Source organism: Poecilia latipinna, unplaced genomic scaffold (assembly GCF_001443285.1).
Source record: "Poecilia latipinna isolate Pla-1442-1.1 unplaced genomic scaffold, P_latipinna-1.0 Scaffold1000, whole genome shotgun sequence".
NCBI classification, from domain to species: Eukaryota; Metazoa; Chordata; class Actinopteri; order Cyprinodontiformes; family Poeciliidae; genus Poecilia; species Poecilia latipinna.
In genome coordinates, this window is record NW_015113616.1 from 1 (window position 1) to 7643 (window position 7643).

Consider the following 7643-nt stretch of genomic DNA (forward strand, 5'->3'; position numbering starts at 1 on the left):
GTTTGTTCGTGTGATAAGTCATTAAAAAACATGCCACACTATCATCCTCCAACTACTTCCTGTCATCTTCTTCGTTGGTTGCACCAGCGGAAGCATCTGGCTGTTCATCATGTGTGTGATGTGAAAAAAGTGTTTCCATTGCAGTTTTGTGAAATATTTCAATACGACCAAAAAAACCAGGATCTGCTTTTTCGATCACTAGTTCATTTTATGCTTTGCCTTAGTTATTATTTCTGTTTCAGACACTCTTGCTTTATGCTGAATCAGTCTTTTCCAGCTGTTTATTTACTTACACCTAGATCTTACTTGACTAGTCATTTCTTATTTAATTTATTTTTTCTATCTTTTAGATTATTTATTCCTCTCTCCTTTGTTATGTTTGCTCTGTCTTTTGCTCTCCCTCAGCCTGCCTGTCCAGTCCCTCCTCACAGATGCTCCCTGTTTCTAATCAGCCACCTCCAGTAATTCAGCTCCCTGGTATTTAAGCTCCTCATCTTCTTTCATTTATTGATAGATTTTATCCTGAATTTCACATTCATTGTCATTAAAAATCTCTCTGATTTTCTCTTGTGGCTCGTTACACTTGGGATCTTTAACCAAAAACCTTTCAGTTGTGACAATGCTTTCTTGCTCATAAGTAACTTAAGTCCCAGTTAGAGTTGAAACGATTCCTCGAATAATTCGAGTACCTCGATTATTAAAATTCCTCGAGGAAAATGTATCTGCCTCGAAGCTTCTACATTATGTTTTGTTACGTAGTGCACTGTGTTCCGCCCGGATCATTATTTGTGGTGGGCAGCGCTCTTACTTCCGCCTATGAGTTGTTGTGAAGTGCTAGCAGCATGGTGTTGAATCGTGCGGCGTTTTGCGGTGTGATGGTTGTACTGCGACAGGTTTTGTGGCGTCGGAATCGAGTTGTCACGGTTTTGGAGCGAACGGCAGGAACGGCGCTGAGGGAGACATCCATCCCTCAGATAATCGTAAAAATATTATTTTACAACAGCCCTAGACAACAGACATATTTCTTTTGGGTCCTGTCACCCCTCTCTCTTCACTGATGGGTTTTCTACAAGTTACTAAAACCTGCTAAAAAACAAAAGATGTGCACATTTCTTGGCAGTCTTGGTTGCACACATCACACACGGCTTTAGATTGCATCCGCTCTAGAAAAGTAGCTGCCATTAGTTTGAACAAAGTGTTTTCCTGACCTCAAAGGGATGCGCTGGAAAAACTGCGCAGGATTTGCTGCATGTGTCATACAAAGCTACAGGATGGCTTCTTTGTCATGAAATTGATATCCTGATGGTTCAGGAGTGTTTGCTATATAATATTAGGGTTCCATAGATCAGATTTGTCCTACATTTCTGTTAGTTTTTTCTTTATTATGAGGTTAGCAAGAAGAATAAGGTCAGTAAGAACAAGTGAACAGACAAAAAGTGTAAAAATATTATATTAACTTTGCACAGTGAAGTATGATTTCGAAGGAAGACTAAATATTTGTGTATTTATTTAAAATAGTCTGGATAACTGGTATTAGTTGTTTTCATTAGTATATCTAATAATTTAGGTGATTCCTGTGAGTTATTACCCTGGTTTGTTTTAGATTTAGTGGTGGATTTATATTGTTGATAGCAGAGGAAGTTTATTTTTCCATCTTTACCCCTCTAGGTCAATTCATTGAATGATATGAATTGATTATACTGAAATAGGTTTTGAAGTTTATGAATTGATGATCGTGTTGTTAAAAATCAGGTTGAGGTGTGGTTTACAAGGCAACGTTTTTGTTGATTTTGATAACTTTCTATCAAGGAGTTTAACAGTGCAAAAACACAAAATCTTACCAGTAATTCTCATCTAGTTTCTAGTGCAAATATCTTAATGCACTTGGGAAAGAAGCCAAAACTAAATTACGAACAACTGTTCAGCAACATTGAGGAGCTTGTTTTAAGTCTACAAGACCTTAGTACTGACAAAAAAGTAGGCAGATTATTTCACTTTTAACAAGGGAAAAATGTCTTGATCGTAGTGAAACAATGTGCCAATTCAACTGGTAGTTCCTCATCAATATTGATGAATTATTGATTTAAAACAAGCTCCTACATCTTGCTGAAAATTTACTTTTAAGTTAGTTTTGTCTTATTTCAAGTGCATTAAGATTTGCACTAGAAACTAGACCAAAATACTTTGTAAGATTTTGTGTTTTTGCAGTGAATTAATTGTACCTGGTGTGAAGTGTGTAATTGTTTTAGTTGATTGTGTTTTTTTGTGTGTGTGTTTTTGATTAGCTGTCAGTAATATAAGTACAAGAGCCCGATGTGGGTGAAAGTTTGGAAACAAAAAGTCCTTTGGAGTTCGTTCAGAGGAAAAATAAACCATTAAGAGGTTGAGCATGACTTTTAAAGACCTACCAATAAATAAATGTTCCCCCTTTTAATCTTTCAATAATGAAGTAAGTTAAACTCACCAATGGGATACAAAGACTTCGTAAGAAAGATACCATTCCCTCCGTCGTCTTGCAGTTTGTAGTTGCTACTTTTTGCCTCCTTCCTCCTCTGGCCTGAGGCGCCTTGCGTGAGAGCGAGCAGGAGAAGCCCAAGCCCCAGGCCTCTGATTGGACCTCTGTGCAGGGACATTTTCAAACTGAGCAGCTGCAGCAGGTGGAGAGACTGATACAAGAAATACATGTTTAAAACACGTTTAATTTAAGTGAAGTTAGTCATTCATTTCATAGAACCGCAGGTAAACAACAACTTTCACTTTGGATTTAAATACTGAACAGCAAAGTCAGGTAGGAACTACTTACATTTACTCCATTACATCTACTTTTTTAGAAGTATTTTTACTACGCTGTACTTTTTACTTTAGTCATTTTATTGTGAAGTATTTCTGCTCTTACTTGATTTTCTAAACAAACATGTTTTAACCAAACATTCACCAGACACACACCTGCAGTTTCTGTTAAAGTTTCAAAAGTTTTTTTATTGAAAGAAACTGATTTGGAAAAAAAATGTTTTGCATGACCTTATTATTTTTTGTTACTTATATGAATTATTGTCATTTTGGTCTTTAAAATACCAAAATTTCCACTGAACTTCATATTTTGCTCCATCTGATGATGCAATTTTAAATATTAAATGATTGATAGCTTGACCAGTATTTGAGTAGACTTTTTACCACATAATTTTTTACTCTTACTTTGATTTGAGTACAATTTTTGGGTACTACATCCACTTCTACCTGATGATGTCAAATACTGCAGCTAAAACGTTGCGTTTGTCTGCAAACAAGTACAAAATAAAAGTTTAAACAAAATGAAAAAGGTTTCAAATGGACTGGAATGTTGCTTTACCTCATTTAGTGATGGTGAGTGACTCTTGTTCATTCATCGGAGGCTCTTCGGGGCATTTCTCCGTTCCCACATCGGGTTTTTATAAACCCGACTGACATGACCAGAGGAGCAGCAGGCGAGCTGATATGCCATGGCTTACAGCCAACCTTTTAATCTTGGGTGAGTCACAGAAATGTTGGTCTTTGTTATTTCACAATATGAAGCTGATAAAAATGAACTAAAATCGTAAGCTACACATTCACATGATGAATATTTGATGTAATTCACTGCAAAAACACAAAATCCTTTGGTCTAGTTTCTAGGGCAAATAACTTTGTACACGCCGAAAAGTTAAAAGTAAGTTTTCGGCAAGATACAGAAGTCGGTAATTCCTTCATATTGCTGAAAAAGTTCTGGTTCCACTTGCAGATTATTTCACTTATATTATGGGGAAACTGTCTTGTTAACTATTGACTGGTTTCCAGAAGCCGATGGGAGGAATCTGCAAACTTCAGACTCACTTGAGTAAAAATATGTTGAGTGCTTCTTCTACTGGAGTACAATTTTTGGCTAATCTAATCTAATTACACAGATTAATACAGTTTAGTCAGATTTGGTAGAGCGTTGATTTAAAATTTGTCAGGAAACCTCAGCAATAATGGGACAACAGTAGAGATGAACATCCTGCTTTTAACTACAAGTTATTGGGCTCATCTGAATATCATTCAAACAATGTGAAAATATAGTCATTTGGGATTTGTTTAAATCTTTTTGATTTTTTTAAAAAGCTAATTAATAATTTTGCTCATGTCTTCTGCATGTTTTTCTTTTTAACTACTACTACTACTTATTATTGTATTGTTTTTGGATTTTGGTGCAGCCTGTTTGTCGTGAAGTGCAATAAAAAAATAAAGTTGACATTGATTAAAAAAATTATATACAGCTCTGGAAAAAAATAGACAACTTATAATGATCAGTTTCTGTGATTTTACTCTTTATAGGTATATATTTGGGTAAAATGAACATTGTTCGTTTATTCTTTGAACTACTGACTACGCGTCCCCGAGATTCCAAGCAAAAATGTAGTATTTATTTGGAGAAAATGATAAATGGTCAATTCAGCCTGGAAAGACTTAGACACAGAGAGAGATGGTGGTTTTAGAAAGTTTAATTGAAATGAAAGTATGTAGCACTCGGACCCAGGAGGAAGATATGCGCTGGAGAATGAGCCGCTGCGTATGAAGGTCGTCTTCCCCGATCGGGCCCGGACACCGGTGGTGGAGAGGATGGTGAAGAAGACTTGAGCTGAAGGCGGAGGGTGGAGGAAGATTGAAGCTCAGCCAAGGAGCGGAAAACACCTGGACCTTATCAAGGGAGCGACGCTTGATGATTGGAGGAGGAGACCGTCACCGGTATGTTGGAGTCGAGGCGCATGAAGAGATGCTTGGCTGAGTAGGTGAGATGAATAGAGCGTCCAGTTTGAATTTTTGCGTAGGCTTCATAATAAGAAAAGATGCCATGCTTTCAGATCTCAAATAATGCAAAGAAAACAAGTTCAAATTAATTTAGAAACAATAATACTGATGTTTTAACTCGGGGAGAGTTGAGAAATCAACATTTGGTGGAACAACCATCAGGCTTTCTATAGGCTTCAGTGCAGTGGGCTCTTTTTTTTTTTCCAGAACTATATACATTTTGGGTTTTTTTCTGTACATTTAAAATCCCATGAATGTGAACAACACTAAGAGAAACTTGGAGTATTTTACAGTGGAGGATGATTTTTTATTTTTTGCACCGGCATTTCTAATGGAATCTGATGAAAACATTTAAAGATTTTTAGTTTTAGCACTTTAAGATGTTTCACAATAAAGTACTTTAAGAACACACATCATCACAAATTACTTTAACTTTTTCCACGACAATAATTTAACTTTGGTTTTTAAAGATAAATTTTTATGTTGAAGGATTTTGGCAAGATACAATTTCACCAAATGCCAAAAAAATACGCTATATTTTAGCAATGTTTTTGCCAGCATGTAATAAACTAACACTACTGCTAAACAATGCAGTCAAGCTCAGTTTATTATTCAGTTTTAAATGTTTCCTATCTAAGGAAACCCAGCAGACTGGCTTTTTGACTTGCACCATTCACTCCTCCTGGATGGGAACGCAGCGACAGTCGACAATCCTTTGCGTTGTGTCGTTGACTTTTAATCAGTCTGTCATACATGTGGCGACAGAGGAGAGGAAAACTCCCAGTTTAACTGCATTTTGTGGACTTCCTGATAGTAAAGAATTACAATAGTCCAGCTTTCAAGTAACAAATGCATGGATTAGTTTTTATCATCACCTCTGGACAGGATGTTTCTAATTTTGGAAATATTCAAGAGATAAATGAAGAAAATCTGATAAACCTGCTAATTATGGGATTTAACTTCATTAAATAAACAACACAGGTTCTTTATTTAATGCTGTCAAGGCTCAAATGATTGCGAAAGCAGACTTTCTGTTTCAGAGGTTCTGGTCCAAAGATAACTTCTATCTGTAGAATAATCCAGTTTTTTATGTCTTCAAAACATGCCTGTAGCTTATGAAACTGTCTGTATTCATGAAGAAGATAGATAAATACATATAAAATAATAGTTATTTTAGTTATATTCTACTCAGGTTTTGATCATTTCAGGGGTGAATTTTACACTCCCATGGCAGAAACTAACACATTTAAAAACATTTATTTGCTTCAGGTAATATTCATGACATTCAGTTTTCTAAAAAGGTGTTGGATCATTTTCTTTATCAAATTGGTCGCATTCGGCGCCCTCTAGTGGTGATCCCCACTAGAGGGCATTTTATATTGTGCTGTCAAAATAACTGAATTATTTGTAAGTATTCATGAATTGAAGAGAGAAAAAACTGAGAGGTTATCAATAAATTAGCATGATGAAGAAAAATATTTCTTAAAGTTATTTATTATTTATTTATTAACTGAATTCGTCTTTAAGAGTCAGCAGAGCCATAGTATTTAAAAAAAAGAAAAATATGTTTTTTCTTTCATCAATCTAGAACAGCTTTTAATAATAAATGTATTAATTCAGTTACGAAATGGTAAAATTTCGCATTTAAAATTATCAACGGTTCGTCCAGTTACATTAAAGTAAATATTTTCTACCACTCCGTTGATAAGCCGCTCCACCCAGCGGAACTTGATGTGGTGAACATGTCACACAACACGGACTTGTTTTGGTGTAACCCACAACATCTTTGCGGTGCTGCAACCTTCCTTCTGGAGACATGTGTGCATCAAAACGTAAAACTTCCTGTAGTTTAGTCGCTCTCGATGTAAGTACTGTTGTTAGTCGTATATCGTAAAAATAGTTTTGACTTCCGTATTAAGCTGTTAGAAGCGGTTGAGCTGCTCTCCATAGCATTAGCTCGGTGCTAGCTTGTCAACAAACTTTGAACTCTTCTTCTACCGAGTGAAACATTTGGGTTTTTGTGATCCTCCAAACGATTTAGCCACACATTGATAATGTAATTTGTAGGAACTTTACTCTTATTAATCATTTAGCGCCGTTTTGATTTCTCGGATTAAAGTTAGTTGCTTAAATTTCAGTGATATTTCAGCTAATGAACACGTTGCTGTGACTTTAAGAGGACAGTGAACGCTTATGGACCCGTGTGTCACATGTCTAACGGTCTCTGAGCAAAACACACAGTTCTCCATTACCAGATATATCCGTACTGGTTGGTGATTGACAGTAAAAATAGAGTTTACAAGTAGATGTAGCTAGAGAAACTATGCATTTTACTAAAGTAAGAGTAGCACTACTTTCATTAGTAATACTAATTAATTACTTAAGTGTAAAAAAAAAGTACTTAGTAGAAAAGCTTCTCTAGGCCTGAGTATTTTAGCATAACATCTGATCGATTAGTTAAGAATTATGTAATTCAATAGACAAAAATATTAAATTATGTACAAATTAAGATGTTTTAAAGACTAAAATGAGAGGGGAAAAAAATAACCAGAGACGGGTACCCAAAAATTCTATTCAACTAAGAGTTCAACTTATTTTTGACTGAAGTAAAAGTAAAAAGTAGCCATCCAAGAAATTTCTCAGGTAAGTAAAAACAAAATTGTAAAAAGTCGACTCAAGTACTGAGTAACTGACCAAAATATCAGTGATTTAATATTTTAAAATTATATAATCATGTGGACTAAAACATGGTTATATGGAAATGAAAATAAATAAATATATATATATATATATATATATATATATATATATATATATATATATATATATATATATATATA

At 35.1% G+C, this 7643-nt stretch overlaps 1 protein-coding gene across 1 annotated transcript in view; it reads left to right on the forward strand.

The window, feature by feature from the left end:
- The first annotated feature begins 6543 nt into the window (after nucleotides 1-6543).
- Nucleotides 6544-7643, forward strand: part of mios (missing oocyte, meiosis regulator, homolog (Drosophila)) — a 27481-nt gene continuing 26381 nt past the window's right edge. Inside the window, exon 1 of the mRNA XM_015050601.1 lies at nucleotides 6544-6667. The gene's annotated coding sequence lies outside the window, so the exon portion shown is untranslated. The remainder of the gene's footprint in view (nucleotides 6668-7643) is intronic.